The sequence below is a fragment of the Rhincodon typus genome, unplaced genomic scaffold (assembly GCF_021869965.1).
Source record: "Rhincodon typus isolate 14 unplaced genomic scaffold, sRhiTyp1.1 hic_rhity00000772, whole genome shotgun sequence".
Taxonomy (NCBI): Eukaryota; Metazoa; Chordata; class Chondrichthyes; order Orectolobiformes; family Rhincodontidae; genus Rhincodon; species Rhincodon typus.
The window spans coordinates 28,672-44,113 of NW_025966410.1; the positions used below are offsets into that span (position 1 = coordinate 28,672).

Consider the following 15,442-nt stretch of genomic DNA (forward strand, 5'->3'; position numbering starts at 1 on the left):
AGCTCGGAATTGTAGATGAAGTCACATGAAAACAAACCTCTCAAACGATTCACTGCTTTTCCAAAAATAAAATCCACAGGAACCTGCAGATACAAAGATTTCAGATTCTCTCTGCAGGAAGAGAAGTCAAAACTCGCGCCACTGAACCGGTGGGCGCGGTGACGTCACTACGCCGGAGTCAGCGATGCATCGCTGCGCAAGTGTGCCGTCGAGAATGTTCCTCAATAGATCTGCGCCTGCGCGGGAGGGAGCACTGCAAATGCGCAGCGGGGCTTCACTGTTGCTTCTTAGTTCTGTCTCAGAGATAGTAGGAACTGCAGATGCTGCAGAGACTCTCCCCTCCCCTTACCGCATCCCAAAACCAGTCCAGCTCGTCTCCGCCTCCCTAACCTGTTCTTCCTCCCACCTCAAGCCGCACCCCCATCTCCTACTACTAACCTCATCCCGCCCCCTTGACTTGTCCATCCTCCCTGGACTGACCTATCCCCTCCCTAACTCGCCACCTACACTCACCTTTACTGGCTCCATCCCCGCCTCTTCGACCTGTTTGTTTCCTCTCCTCTATCCATCTTCTATCCGACTCCCCCTCTGTCCCTATTTATTTCAGAACCCCCTTCGCCTCCCCTATTTCTGAAGAAGGGTCTAGGCCCGAAACGTCAGCCTTTCTGCTCCTATGTTGCTGCTTGGCCTGCTGTGTTCATCCAGCTCTGCACCTTGTTGTCTTAGTTCTGTCTCAACCATGTTAGAGAACTGACCAGAAAGTCCTCAGACAAATCTCCAAGTCACACTCATTTGGCAGAAGCTCCTGTCCAGTTATTATTTTCATACCATTCAATGCTGTCCACCCTACACCTTCTAAGGATTGGTTTGCTCAGTTGGCTGGACAGCTCGTTTACAATATAGAATGACACCTCCAATGCAAGTTCAGTTTCTACACCAGCTAATGTACTAGGAAGGTCCTGTCCCACTCCTTCACCAGAATATGTTAACAATTAATCCAAGTTTTTGAGGTCCTCAGTAGTATAGTGGTTAGTATCATGTGGCAGACCAGGAACAAAAACAAAGTTGCTAGAAAAGCTCAGCAGGTCTGGGAGCATCCGTGAAGGAAAAAACAGAGTGAACATTTTAGGTCCAGTGACCCTTCCTCAGAACAGGCAGGCCAGGGTTCAATTTCCCAATGGTCGGGGAAATCTAAGCTTTGGGCATCACAGTGGCTCTGCGATTAGCACTGCTGCCTCACAATGCCAGGGTCCTGGGTTCAATTCTACCCTTAGGTGATTGTCTGTGTGGAATTTGCTCATTCTCCCCATTTCTGCATGGGTTTTCTCCAGGAGTTCTGGCTTCCACAGTCCAAAGATGTGCAGGCTAGGTGGATTGCCATACTGAATTGGCACAATAGTGTTCAGGGATGATTGGATTAGGTGTGCTTTAGGGGGATGGGTCTGGGTGGGATCGTCTGAGGGGCAGTATGGATGTTTTGGGCTGAAGGGCCAGTTTCCACACTGTAGGGATTCTATGTAATGTTCTCATAATTAATCCTGAAAATAATAAGCTGTCTTCAAATCTGTGTAGCTTTTAAAAGATTGATCTTCAAACCTGCTCTGATCAGTCAGAAATAAGGGGAGAGGAGGAGGCCAATCACTTCCTCAAGATCAATGTCATTCAATTAGATCATGGCTGTTTATCTCGCTGAATGCAATTTTATGCACCATCCACATATCCCTTGATATCTTTAAAATGGAGAAATCTATTTCTGACTTGAATGAACTACCACAGCCTCTGTGGTAGAGAATTCCAAGACTCGCCTCATTCTCAATGAGGAAATTCCTCCTTGTCTTAGTCTTAAATGGCCCAGCTGTGTCCCCTGATCTGGACTCACTCAACTAGGGGAATAATCATTCCTGCACCAACCCTGTCAAGCCACGTATAGTTTTGTTACTGTTCTCTGTGCAACTTCACGTGTCTTTCCATGTCTAGTATCCAGCAACAATTACTCATCCAAATCCCATATTAAACACGCAGGCTGGTTAAACTGAATTAAAAACGGAAAACTTGCTGATGAGAAAATGAAGCAATGGTTGGGGTGAGTCTCTGAAAGTCTTGTTATAAACCATTCCAGCAGCGCTTCTTGGCCCTAGAACGTAAATGTAAATTGATACTTCTCCAAATTAAAAGGAATTTACCAAAATCTGTCAGATGTGTTAATTGGATAGGTATAGACACTATTTCCTCTAGTGGGAGAATTGAGAATAAAGGGACATCATTTGGAGATGATGTGAAATCTTCATACAAGCAATTCTTCATACAAAGAATAGCAAAAATTGGGAATGAAAACAGAACATGTTGGAAAACACTCAGAAGTTCTGGCAATATATGTGCTGAAAGAAATATAGTTAATATTTCAGGTCTATGAATTTTCATCAGGGCTGGGAAATATAAGAAATGTAATAAGTTTTGAGTAGGTGTGGGTTAGACTAGTACAAAAAATGGCCTGTGACAAGTGAGAAGACAGGAAAGATTAAATGACAGAAAAATTCTTCCCTCAAGGCCACAAGCAACAGAGTTGGGGCCAGAAAAGAAACAAAGAAATAAACGGTGTGCCTGGAGCAGGTGTGCAGCTGACAAAGAAACAAACTGAAACAAGAGAAATGAAAACAATATAGAAGGAATGTTGGTCTCAATGGTGAGTCCAGAAAACTTTAAAATGCCGAATTGAAAGATGAGGTGCTTTCTTGAAGCTAATGTTGAGCATCACTGGAAGAATGCAGTGAGCCGAGTACAGAAACATTAGCATGAGAGTAAAATGGAGAATTAGAAATGTAAAAGCCCTGGCCACAACAGGTTGTGGATACTGAGAGCTAATTGAACATTTTAAAACTGAGATGTTAGATTTTTGTTAAGAGCTTAGCAAAGGTAAAGGTATATGAAATAAGGGTCAGTCCTGATTGAATTGAATGTTTGAGGATACTTTAGGGCCTGAATAGCCTCCTTCTGTTCCAAATGTTCCTCTGACACATTCAGAAATTCTTCATGTGCGGAAACAGGCCTTTTGGCCCAAAAAGTCCACACGAAACCTTAAAGCATCCCACCCAGACCCACCCCACTAATCTACACATCCCTGAACGCTATGGGCAATTTAGCATGGCCAATCCACCTAGCATGCACATCTTTGGACTGTGGGAGGAAACCGGCGCACCCAGAGGAAACCCACGCAGACACACGGAGAACGTGCAAACTCCACACAGACAGTCGCCCGAGGGTGGAATCAAACCTGGGTCCCTGGCGCTGAGGCAGCAGTGCTAACCACTGTGCCACCAATTCCTCAGGGTATTGGAAAGTTATTTACAAAAAATTCAAAGGGTACTCAAGATCTTTAATTTTTTTTCTTTATTCATTCACAGGATGAGTGTGTTGCTTTTAGGCAGCATTTAATGCCCATCCCAATTGCCCAGAGGGCAGTTGAGAGTCAACCGCTGTGGGTTTGGAGTAACATGTAGGCCAGACCAGGTAAGGATGGCGGTTTCCTTCCCTAAAGGACATCAGTGAACCAGACAAGTTTTTCCAGTAACTGGCAACGGATTCATGGTATCACTAGATTTTTAATTCCAGTTTTTTTTAAAACTGAATTCAAATTCCACCATCTGCCATGGCAGGATTCAAACCAAGAACATTATCTTTGTCTCTGGATTAATGGTCCAGCGATAATACCACTAGGCCATTGCCACCCCGTTAGAAAATTGGGTGTCAGAGAACAGTTAACATAGAAGCAAAATACTGCGGGTGCCAGAAATCTGAAGTATAATCAGTAAGTGTTGGAGGAACTCAGTACGTCAGACAGTCTCTGTGGCGAGAGAAGTGGAATTAACATTTCAAGTCCAGCATGACTCTTCTTCAGAACTTTGGACAAGTTAACATAGAGTTGCTTTGATGGCTCAGGACCATCCATGAAGAAGCTGCCAATCTGTCCCCTCCTTTGTCCTTTCCTCAGAGTTTTGATTATGATAATGGAATTGTTACATTGCAACAGAGGCCATTCAGCCCAATGTGTCCATGCCAATGATCGTCCTACCCCCTACTTTTGCCCTATAGTCTTGTACAATTTTTCTTTTTTGAAACATCTGCAATTCGATCAACCTCCTTCCTAAAGTGCAGTTGCCTGAATTGGACACAATGCTCCACTGGAGGGTGACCTGTGTCTGATACCGGTTCATCATAACTTCCTTGATTCCTTGCCTTTCTTCAGGAGTTGGGCATCACCCCTTTTCCTGCCTGATAGTGACATGACCATCTTTGAAAGAGCTGTCAGTTAGTGCCACTCTCCTCACCTCTCCCCTAACTCTTCTTTTAGAATAGAGATCTGATTAACTGCTGAATTTTTTTGTTGAATTTGCTGCCACCCTTTTCAGGCAGGCCATTACAGATCACAGTAACTGCCTGTACAAAATCTCTCTCTCCTACATTTCTGAAAATTATTTGATGTGACGTGCTCAATTGTTGAATATCTGCTAAAGGTATTTCCTGGGTGGATTGCAGGGACCATGCTCCTGACATCTTTGAGAAACTGAGGACACAACACAGTGTGTTTGAAACAAAGCTGATTTATTTGTTGTATTAAAATAATGACTTCCAGTCACATCAATGTCATTAACCTCAGAAAGAAAACAAAACCAAATTCTCTGAATTAATCTATTTCAGTCATGAATGTGATTAACTGCAGCAACAATAGCAGAATCCAATTCCCACCATCACTTATGAACTCATTGGTGTTTCAGTGGGTAAGGATGCCTGAGGGAATCCTTTTTCACACACAGAGCAGGTGAATGCGCTCTCCCCAGTGTAAACTCATTGGTTTCTCAGCAGGCTTTGTGTTGTCATGCACACAGCAAGTGATTGTCTTATTCCTCATTGTGAATGTGTTTGTGGCTCAGCAGATCACTGTTCTTAACACACTTCACATAGCCATAACATTGAAAACCTCTTTGATCAATGTGAACAAGTTGGTGTGAAGTGAAGCAGGTTAAACAAGTGATTCCTTCCCCAATGCAAACTCATTGGTATCTCAGCAGAGTTCATAACTTCGTGAAACTCTTTCCACATGTGAACACGCTGATGTTAAACAAGGGGCGGAGAACCAAGGAGAGCAATCCAACAGTCACTCCTCACTCTGAAATTACAGTTCAGCGTATCTCTGGTGCTTTAAAATATTCTAAGTATGAGACAAGCTTTAAAGTATTCTTTTTAATCCGTGTGAATCCGTTCATAGATTTACAGAAAGTTTACAGCACAGGAAGAGAACACTTCTCAATGTGTCTGCGCGGGCCAAAAAACAAACATCTACCCAGCCTCACCCACGTTCTGACATTGTGTCTGTAGCCCTACAGGTTCCAGCACTCGAGCTGCAGATCCAGACACCTTTTAAATGTGTTCAGGGTTTCTGCTTCCACTCCCCTTTCAGATAGTGACTTCCAGACCCTGACTACAGATGCTGCCAAACCTGCTGAAATTTTCCAGTAATTTCTGCTTTTGTTTCACCAATGATCTGGCTTATCACAAAGAGAAGTGCTTGCACTAGGAAACTGCTGAGGTCCTGGAAGAGGAGGGTCCTGTGATGACATACTTTGGAGAGAATATATCACTTCCAACAGTTCAAGAAGACAGCTCACCACTACCTTCTCAAGAACAATCAAGGATGAGCAATCAGTGTTGATCAGCAATGAAGGAGTGAAATAAAACAGCTGCTAATGGGGACTAATAGTCAAAGACAATGGGTTGTTTGTGATACCAGCCCATGTGATCACCAGGCCCAGTGTAAGGCCTGGTGTGTGGGGGTGGGGTAAGGACATGGGGAAAGGTACTCCAGCCTGAAAAGAGGAGATTATTTGCCCTATAGTCTGCATCAAATTGCAATGCTGAGCAGTCCCAAAGGGCTGAATGACCTACTCCAGTTGTTCTGTACATTCTACCCAGACTTTCCCCAAGGTCTGGTTTCCCGTTGTTGTGTCTGATCCCCAGCTCTGCCATGCCTTTCTGTTCATCAGTTGTATTTGGGTCCTGGTTTATTTGGAATATAGGAACAGGAAGGGGCCATTGAATCACTCAGATCTTTTCTATCAGAATTAGAATTAGCTATATTATCCCATGTACTCAAATAAATACAGTGAAACGCTAAATAAAAGCCAACAGAAATACGGATGCTGTCAATTAGAAACAAAAACAGAAGTTGCCGGAAAAGCTCAACAAGTCTGGCAGCATCTGTGAAGCAAAATCAGATCTAATGTTTTGGGTCTAGTGACCCTTAAGTGCACAAGTCGCCGCTTACAGCACCATCCTAGTACAAAGGTCCCCAAGTACAGCTTTCTCAGTTACAGTTTTTTGGAAGAATAGAGGTTAAAAAGCAAAGTCCAGCACTGCAGATTATAGGAATAAATTATAAAATGGAGAAAAAAGTTCAGAACAACGGTCTTCCGACGCAGTCCATGCTGGCACTCAGCCTCCAGTCTGCACTGGGTCTTGACTCCAGACATCACCTGGCTTCAGCTCAGGGTTCATAAGGCCAGGAGAATGTTCTGGAATCACCTGGAGATGGAAGTTCACGCCGAAGCCATGCTGGGCCAGCAGACTGCCATAACACGCCAAGAGGACCCTCGTCGGGTCTGTGCTGAGGCTGAGAGTTCCAAGGCTGCAACTCGGAGGCCGTGAGATCCAAGGCCAAGAGTTCTGAAGCCAGGAGTTCAGAAGTCGTGAGGTCCGAGGCTGGAATTTTGAAGGCCAGGAGTTCGGAAGCTTTAAGAGAGAAGAGGATGATAAAAAAAAATACAAAAGAGAAAAAAAAAATGAATCATTTATTGAGGGTCATATCTGATCTGTGACTCAACTCCATTTACCTGTGTATTTATTTTAATACTGGCTTTCCCAGTCTGTCACAATTTGATTTAAAGAGAACTTCCATTGACATCACACCTTCTGTTAGGCAAGTGTCCCAAGATACACCTCAGAAACATAAACGTACAAATCTGACCAAATTAATGCTGTGTCATAGGGGATCTTAGGAGGCCTGACAAAAGCTTCGTTGAAGATATAGGTCATTAGGTTTTGAAAAGCGGAGAGATGTGGACTGGAAGGGAGGGGAATTCCTCTTCATTGTCAGTTTTTTAAAAATCCATTTGTGGAATATGGCTGTAACTAGCAAGGCCAGCATGTGTTGCCCTGGAGAAGGTGGTAGTGAGCTGCTTTCTTGAACTGCAATTGTCGTTGCTGTTAGGGAGGGAGTTCTGGGATTTTTGACCCAGGGACACTGAAAGAGCAGCAATATTTCTCCAAGACAGGATGGTGTGTATCTTGGAGGTGAACTTGCAGCTGGTGGCATCTCTCCTGTAGCTGCTGACCTTTTCCTTCTAGTGGGGGAGGTCATGAGTTTGGAAGATGCAGTTGGAGGTGCCTTGAAGTGTAACTGCAGGAACGAAAGGAAAGGGAGGTAGCTTTGAAATGACCTTGGCTGTTCATCATGCCCCTCATGATTGTACAAACTTCTATAAGGTCAATCCTCAGCCTTCAACAGTGTGGGGAAAATAACCCCAGCCTTTTCAGCCTCTCCTTATACCCAGCAACCCTCCAACCCCAGCAACATCCTTGTAATTTTTTTTCTGCACCCTTTGCAGTTTAATAGCATCTTTCCTAAAACAGGGAGACTAGAATTGAACACAGTAATCCAAAAGTGGCCTAACCAACGTGCTGCAGAGCCACAACAAGACACCTGATTACTACATTTAATGCACTGACTAATAAAGACAAGCATACTAAACACTTCTTCACTACCCTGTCTACCTGCGACTCCACTTTCAAAGGAGTTATGAACCTGCACTCCAAGGCCTCTTTGTTCAACAACATGCCCCAGGACCTTATCATTAAGTGTGTAAGTCCTGCCTGATTTGCCTTTCTGAAATGCAGCATTTCACATTTATCTAAATTAAACTCCATCTGTCACTCCTCGGCCCAGCAAACCATCTGATCAAGATCCCATTGTAGTCTGAGGTAACCGTCTTCACTGTCCACTACACCTCCAATTTTGCTTTCATCTGCAAACTTATTAATCATATCTCCTGCATTCACGTCCAAATAATTTATATAAGTGACAAAAATCAGCGAACCCATCACCAACCCCTGCGGCACACTGCTGGTCACAGGCTTTCAGTCTGAGAAACAACCCTACACCACCACCCTCTATCTCCTACCTTCAAGCCAATTTTGTATCCAAATGGTTAGCTCTCCCAATATTCCAAGTGATCTAACCTTGTGGATCAGTTTACCATATGGAACCTTGTCGAATGTCTTGCTGAACTACATCTATACAACATCCACCATTCTGCCTTCATGATTCTTTCCTGTCACTTCTTCAAAAACAAACTCAGTCAAGTTAGTGAGACTCGATTTCCCACACAAAACCACGTTGACTATCTGTAATCAATTCTTGCCTTTCCAAGTACATGGAGATCCTGTCCCTCAGAATTCCCTCCAACAACTTGGCCACCACTGATTTCAGGCTCACTGGTCTGTAGTTCCCTGGCTTGTCCTTATGACCTTTCTTAAATAATGACACCACATTAGCCACCCTCCAGTCTTGCAGCACCTCACCCACGCTATCAATGATAAAAAGATCTCAGCAAGGGGACCAGCAATCATTTCACTGGCTTCCCACATAGTTCTATGATACACCCGATCACATCCCGGGGATTTATCCACCTTTATGCGTTTTAAGATGTTCAGCACTTCCTCCTCTGTAACATGGACACTTTTCAAGATATCACTGTTTATTCTGCAAGTTCTCTAGCCTCTTCACAGTTAATACTGATGCAAAATACTCATTTAGTATCTCACCCATTCCTGCAGTTCCACACATAGGCAGCCTTGTTGATCTTTAAGGGACCCTATTCTCTCCCTTGTTACTCTTTTGTCCTTAATGTGTTTGTGGAATCTCTTTGGAGTCTCCTTAACCCTATTTGCCAAAGGTTTCTCATGTCCTCTTGCTACCTTCCTAACTTCCCTCTTGAGTGTACTTGTACTGCTGTTTTACTCCTGAAGTGATTCACTCAATCTCAGCCGTCTATCCCTACCACATGCCTCCTCCTTTTTCTTGACTAGAGCCTCAATTTCTTTAGTCATCCATCATTCCCTGCATCTATCAGCCTCACACTTACAGGTACATACTGCCTCTGGACTCTCGTTATCTTATTTTTGAAGGCCTCCCACTTTGCAACCATCCCTTTACGTGTGAATTATCTGTCCCAATCAATGTTTGAAAGTTCTTGCCTAATACTGTCAAAATTGGTCGTCCACTAATTTAGAACTTGAACTTTTAGATCAGCTCTATCCTTTTCCGTAACTAGTGGAAAGGATGTGATTACTGGATATTTAGAAAATAAATGTCTGATTGGACAGAAGAGACAGATTTATTAAGGGGAAGTTATGTTTGAGAAACCTGATGGGTGTTTTTTTAGGATGTTGCCAGCAGAATTAAGAAGTGGGAACCAGTGAGTGTGGAGTATTTAGACTTTCAGAAGGCTTTTGACAACATTTCACACAGGAGACTAATAGAATGAAACTGAATTGAATTGAGAGCAATATACTAGGATGGACTGAAGACAGGTTAATAGGCAGAATGCAGAGTCAGAATAAATTGGTATACTGTGACCAATGGCTTACTTGCTAATGGCTTAGCTGATTCAGGAACTCTGAAGAAATCTTTACTATCCAGAGTAAACAACAAAATGTGTTTTCACGACAGCTGTAAAACAGTGAGTAACAAACATTAGTACTGTGTGGATTCAAGCATGGTTTTGAAACAACTTTGTTTGTTTAACCTTTCTTACAACAAAATACTTAATTTTTTTCAAACATAACTCACTACATTATACTTGACTTTCCTTTCAAAATTATTCCAAATTCAAATGACAACAAAAGACTCCAAGGTTTTGGTTGTATACAGCCTCAGCAGTATTGTTGGGCTAACAGGTTTCATTAATGGTCAATTGTTTGTTTGGTAATAAATTAATCTATCCCATTTTATTCTGAAGCAAATTAAAACTACCTCGACTGTATCCATTGGCTCTTATTTTAAATTAAAGTTAAGAGATTTAAATGCATCTTCCCTTCAAAATTCCATTGAATTTTCCATTGTGCGCTTGAACTAGCAACTTACAGCAAGTAACTTTATCAATCCCAATTTCAGAAACAATTATGTCTAGCCTCAGTGGTTTTAAATTGTGCTCTTATACTAAAGCTTCAAATGACTGTAGTCAGTTCAGGATTCACCTGTTTTCAAAGACTCCACAAGACTTCAAGCTCCCTCGCTGTGTTCTTGCAATCTATTCAAAATATTTAAAAAAACACAATCCACTATGGCTCTGGAAGAAGTCTAATGCATTAATCATATTCAAATAACACAATCCACCCCACAGAAGGAGAGAGAGAAAATTTAAACAGTCAGCACTAAAAGTGCATTCTGCTGGGCTCAGATGGGGCACGGCCCGTCACCAGGCGATACCATGGCGTACTTTCAAGTATTCAGTTTAAAAAGACTATCAACAGTCTCAAGATAATCTCCAAGAGGCATTTTACTTTCTATTTTCTATTCTAATTTATATTCTATTAAATATTTAATATTCTATTCCAAATTTGGAGTTCACATTGGATGTCTTCCAAAAAGTTTATCAATATTTTGAGAACAAGCTAAACGATTTTTTTTATTCCCATGTGTTTTCTACAGTGGCTTAAAAAAGGACAACTTTGAAGACTTACAATTAAATAGGATTTTAAGATCTTGAAACTATTCCGACTGGGGTTGGGGGGAGACAAGTCCTGGACAGAGGCCAACGCATGGAGGCAGCAAGGCCACGAGGTCTGAAGCCCAGTGGGCACGGACTCGGCCAAAAAGGACTATAACTTGAGTACTTAGGGATATCTTTATTATCATTCTGAACTTCTTAAACTCTGTATTCCCATGCTAGTCTTTTTTTAAAAAATATTTCAATTCTGTAACAGCACATAAAGTATCTGTACATAGGTATCCTGTACATAAGATGGTGCTGACAGGCGACATTACAAACTTTTCGCTGCACTCTTTCGAGTGCACATGGCAATAAAGGCTAGTCTATTCTTTTGGACTACTCCTTGTTTTAATTGATTTCAGTCAAATATAAGGAATGCTTTCATTGTCACTGTCATGGGAACTCTGTGTGAACACAATCCAGTTTTCACAGAGGGCTTCTTTAACTTCACTGGGGGAAAGGGACTTTTTAATCGTGTCCATTAACTGTGCTTCAGGGTCCTAATCCTTTGCCTGTGCCTTGCAGCTCCTGGGTGACATTACACATTTATGTTGTCTCACGACACAACGATGGAACAGTTAGGGAAACATTGGCAGCTACATTCTCAAGGTTACCTGTCTTGTCTTGCAAAATAACTGCCCTCGCTGCTGTCTGTTCTATCTGACATGATTTAATTTTTGTCACTGGATAATTCTTTTCAAACAAAAATTACTTGTCCAAAATTCCCACCTTCCCCATTTTACAGCACAAATTCATGCCAAATAACATTTAGGATGAGGAAATCTTATCATCCAGAATTGAAGATTTACTTAAATACTCCAATAATATTTGGAAGTTTACTCTGGCCAGAAAATGAAATTACAAACACAATCACAAAGGTTTTGAAATTCACCATTTATCCAGGACTCTTTCCTCAAACTGAATACAACACCGAATGTGCAGCATTTTGAGAAAACATGTTATTCCATTTAACATATTTGCCTTCCTCCAATTAGTCTCATATGACTGATTTTCACCACGAGTTACAGACTGGAATCTAATTGAGGGCTTTGGTGTGGCTTATTTATTTGGTAACATGCACTCAGGAGTGCGTTACAAACTGAATCTAATCGAGGGGTCTGAGGTAATTATATATAGAATAACTGATACCTGGGAGTGAGTTGCAGACTGGAAGCTAATCAAAATCACACTCGGTTGAATGCAGCCTTGATATCAAGGGCTATCACTCTCAACTCACCTCTAGAATTCAGCTCTTTTGTCCATGTTTGAAACAAGACTGGAAAGAGGTCAGGAGCTGAGTGGCCCTGGCAGAACCCAAACTGGGTGTCACTGAGCAGGTGCTACTCAATAGCACTGGTGATGACGTGTTCCATCACTTTACTGATGCTCGACAGTATACTGTTAGGGAAATTAATGGCTGGGTTAGATTTGTCCTGCTATTTGTGTGCAGGACATATCCTGGCAATTTTCCAGATTGTTGGGTAGATGGCAATGTTGTGACTGTATTGGAAGAGCTGAGCATATGGGAAAACTGACTGCATTTCTTGTCATTCTCAGAGCAGGTGAATGGCCTCTCCTTAGTGTGAACTCACTGATGTGTCAGCAGGTGAACAGACTGAGTGAATCCTTTTCCACACTCTTGCCAGTATGAATTTGATATATCAGCAGGCTGTGGGACTATGTGAATATCTTCCCATGCTCTGAGCAGGTAAACAATTTCTCTCCAGTGTGAACTCACTGGTGTCCCAGCAAGTTTGATGTACGAACAAATCCCTTCCCTCACACAGGACAGATAAACAGCCTCTCATCACTGTGAACTTGTTGCTGTGCAGTAAGGTTGACTGACTGCCCAAAACTCTTTCCACAAGAGCAGCAGCTAAACAGTTTCTTCTCAGGTGTTTCTGGAGGCTGGATAACACTTTGAATTCCTTCCCACATGTACAACAGGTAAACAGCCTCTCTCGAGCGTGACTGCATTGATGAATTTCAAACTGGGATGAGTAATTAAATCTCTTCCCCACTCTCCACATTTCCATGTTTTCCTCATGGTGTTAGTGTCCTCATGCCTGTCCAGGATGATTGATTAATGCAAGTATCATCCACACACAAATTTATGGATGATTGTTTCTTTTCACATTTATATCTTCTCCCAAAAATCCTGTGAGGCAGTTTTACAAAAGTCATTCCTGTCAGTTCAGATTGGAAATTCTGAATAGATAATTCCAGTTTCTCTGGAACATGGCCTCCTTTTGTTCACTAAAGTTGAAAATTCCTGTCCCAGCAGAGGGTGGCGTTGTCTCAATGTAACTGGACTAGTCATCCATTACTGAATAAAAACCAAAAGAACTGCAGATGCTGTAAATCAGGAACAAAAACAAAGCTGCTGGAAAAGCTCAGCAGGTCTGGCAGCATCTGTGAAGGAAAACAGAGTTAACGTTTCGGGTCCGGTGACCCTTGCTCACAATTGATATTGGCTGGGTAAACGTCAGTTTATATGCAGAAAATAGAGAGGTGGGTGGGGTAGGGAGTAAAGGATAGAGCCCCAAAGAGAGAGAAAGATATTTGAACAGACAAAACACTTGCTAACGATCAGGCTGGGAGAGTGAGTAGTTGTTAATGGGGACTGTTAGTGACAAACAACTCGGGGTGTGTGATGGCAGGCTATGTGGTTACAAGGCCTGGTGTGTGGGACAGGGGGCTGGGACATGGGAGAGTTTAGGCTCTAAGATTATTGAACTCAATATTGAGTCCGGAGGGCTGTAGGGTCCCAAGCGGAAAATGAGGTGTTGTTCCTCCAGCTTGCGTTGGGCTTCGCTGGAACACTGCAGCAAGCCAGAGACAGAGATGTTGGCCAGGGAGCAGGGTGGTGATTAAAGTGGCAGGCAAAAGGTAGTTCAAGGTCTTTTTTGCGAGCAGAACGTAGATGTTCTGCGAAGCGGTCGCCAAGTCGACACTTCGTTTCCCCAATGTAGAGGAGACCACATTGTGAGCAGCGAATGCAGTAGACTAGATTCTGGGAAGTGCAGGTGAAGTGTTGCTTCACCTGGAAGGTATGTTTGGGCCCTTGGATACTGGGGAGGGAGGAGGTAAATGGGCAGGTGTTGCACCTTTGCCGGTTACAGGGGAAGGTGCCATAGGGCTGTGGGGATGTGTTGGGGGTGAAGGAGGTGTGGACCAGGATGTCCCAGAGGGAACGGTCCCTGCGGAAGGCAGACAAAGGAGGGGAGAGGAATGTGTGTCTGGTGGTGGCATCTCGCTGGAGGTGGCGGAAATAGCATCTGATGATGTTCTGAATGTGGATGCTGGTGGGATGGTAGGTGAGGATAAGGGGAACCCTATCGCTGTTGCGGGAGACTTCAACACGGGAGCCTCCAAAATGTCCACCTTTTTCCTTAGCCGAGGATTCCCCAGCTCTGTAGTTCACAGGGCCATCATTCAGGTCCGACCCATCTCCCACACTTCCGCCCTCACCCCTTCTCTTCCCTCCCGCAACAACGATAGGGTTCTCCTTATCCTCACCTACCATCTCACCAGCATCCACATTCATTAGATCATCAGATGCCATTTCCACCACCTCCAGCGAGATGCCACCACCAGATACACATTCCTCTCCCCTCCCTTGTCTGCCTTCCGCAGGGACTGTTCCCTCTGGGACACCCTGGTCCACACCTCCTTCACCCCCAACACATCCCCACAGCCCTACGGCACCTTCCCCTGTAACCGGCAAAGGTGCTACACCTGCCCATTTACCTCCTCCCTCCCCAGTATCCAAGGGCCCAAACATTCCTTCCAGGTGAAGCAACATTTCACCTGCACTTCCCAGAATCTAGTCTACTGCATTCGCTGCTCACAATGTGGTCTCCTCTACATTGGGGAAACGAAGTGTCGACTTGGCGACCGCTTCACAGAACATCTACGTTCTGCTCGCAAAAAAGACCTTGAATTACCTGTTGCCTGCCACTTTAACGCACCACCCTGCTCCCTGGCCAACATCTCTGTCTCTGGCTTGCTGCAGTGTTCCAGCGAAGCCCAACGCAAGCTGGAGGAACAACACCTCATTTTCCGCTTGGGGAACCTACAGCCCTCCGGACTCAATATTGAGTTCAATAATCTTAGAGCCTAAACTCTCCCATGTCCCAGCCCCCTGTCCCACACACCAGGCCTTGTAACCACATAGCCTGCCATCACACACCCCCAGTTGTTTGTCACTAACAGTCCCCATTAACAACTACTCACTCTCCCAGCCTGATCGTTAGCAACACTTTTTTTTTCTGTCCAACTGTCCTTATCTCTGGGCTCTATCCTATCGTTTACTCCCTACCCCACCCACCTCTCTATTTTCTGCATATAAACTGACATTTTCTCAGCCACTATCAGCTCTGAGGAAGTGTCACCGGACCCGAAACATTAACTCAAGTGTTTTCCTTCACAGATGCTGCCAGACCTGCTGAGCTTTTCCAGCAGCTTTGTTTTTGTTGTTGTTAGTCATCCATTACCCCAGGCTATTGTCTTGGTGAGGTGTGTTCAAATCCCAGCAGGCCAGATAAGGGTGAAAATTTAAGTCATTAAAAAGCTGGACTCTCTGTCAATTATCATGCGACCCCAACGCACTCACTGTT

General features: G+C 43.6%; 1 long non-coding RNA gene across 2 annotated transcripts; it reads right to left on the minus strand.

Moving 5' to 3' along the window:
• Window positions 1-5,223: 5,223 nt before the first annotated feature.
• LOC125481068 lies at window positions 5,224-14,195 on the minus strand. Of its 2 annotated transcripts, XR_007261184.1 has the most exons (4): window positions 12,416-13,185; window positions 10,309-10,361; window positions 9,700-9,781; window positions 5,224-6,783 (listed from the first exon to the last, which is right to left on the minus strand). It is a non-coding gene; the product is annotated as an uncharacterized LOC125481068 (long non-coding RNA). The 2 variants fall into 2 exon arrangements; XR_007261183.1 differs by lacking the exon at window positions 10,309-10,361 and having other exon boundaries at window positions 12,061-14,195.
• Between the last annotated feature and the right edge of the window lie 1,247 nt (window positions 14,196-15,442).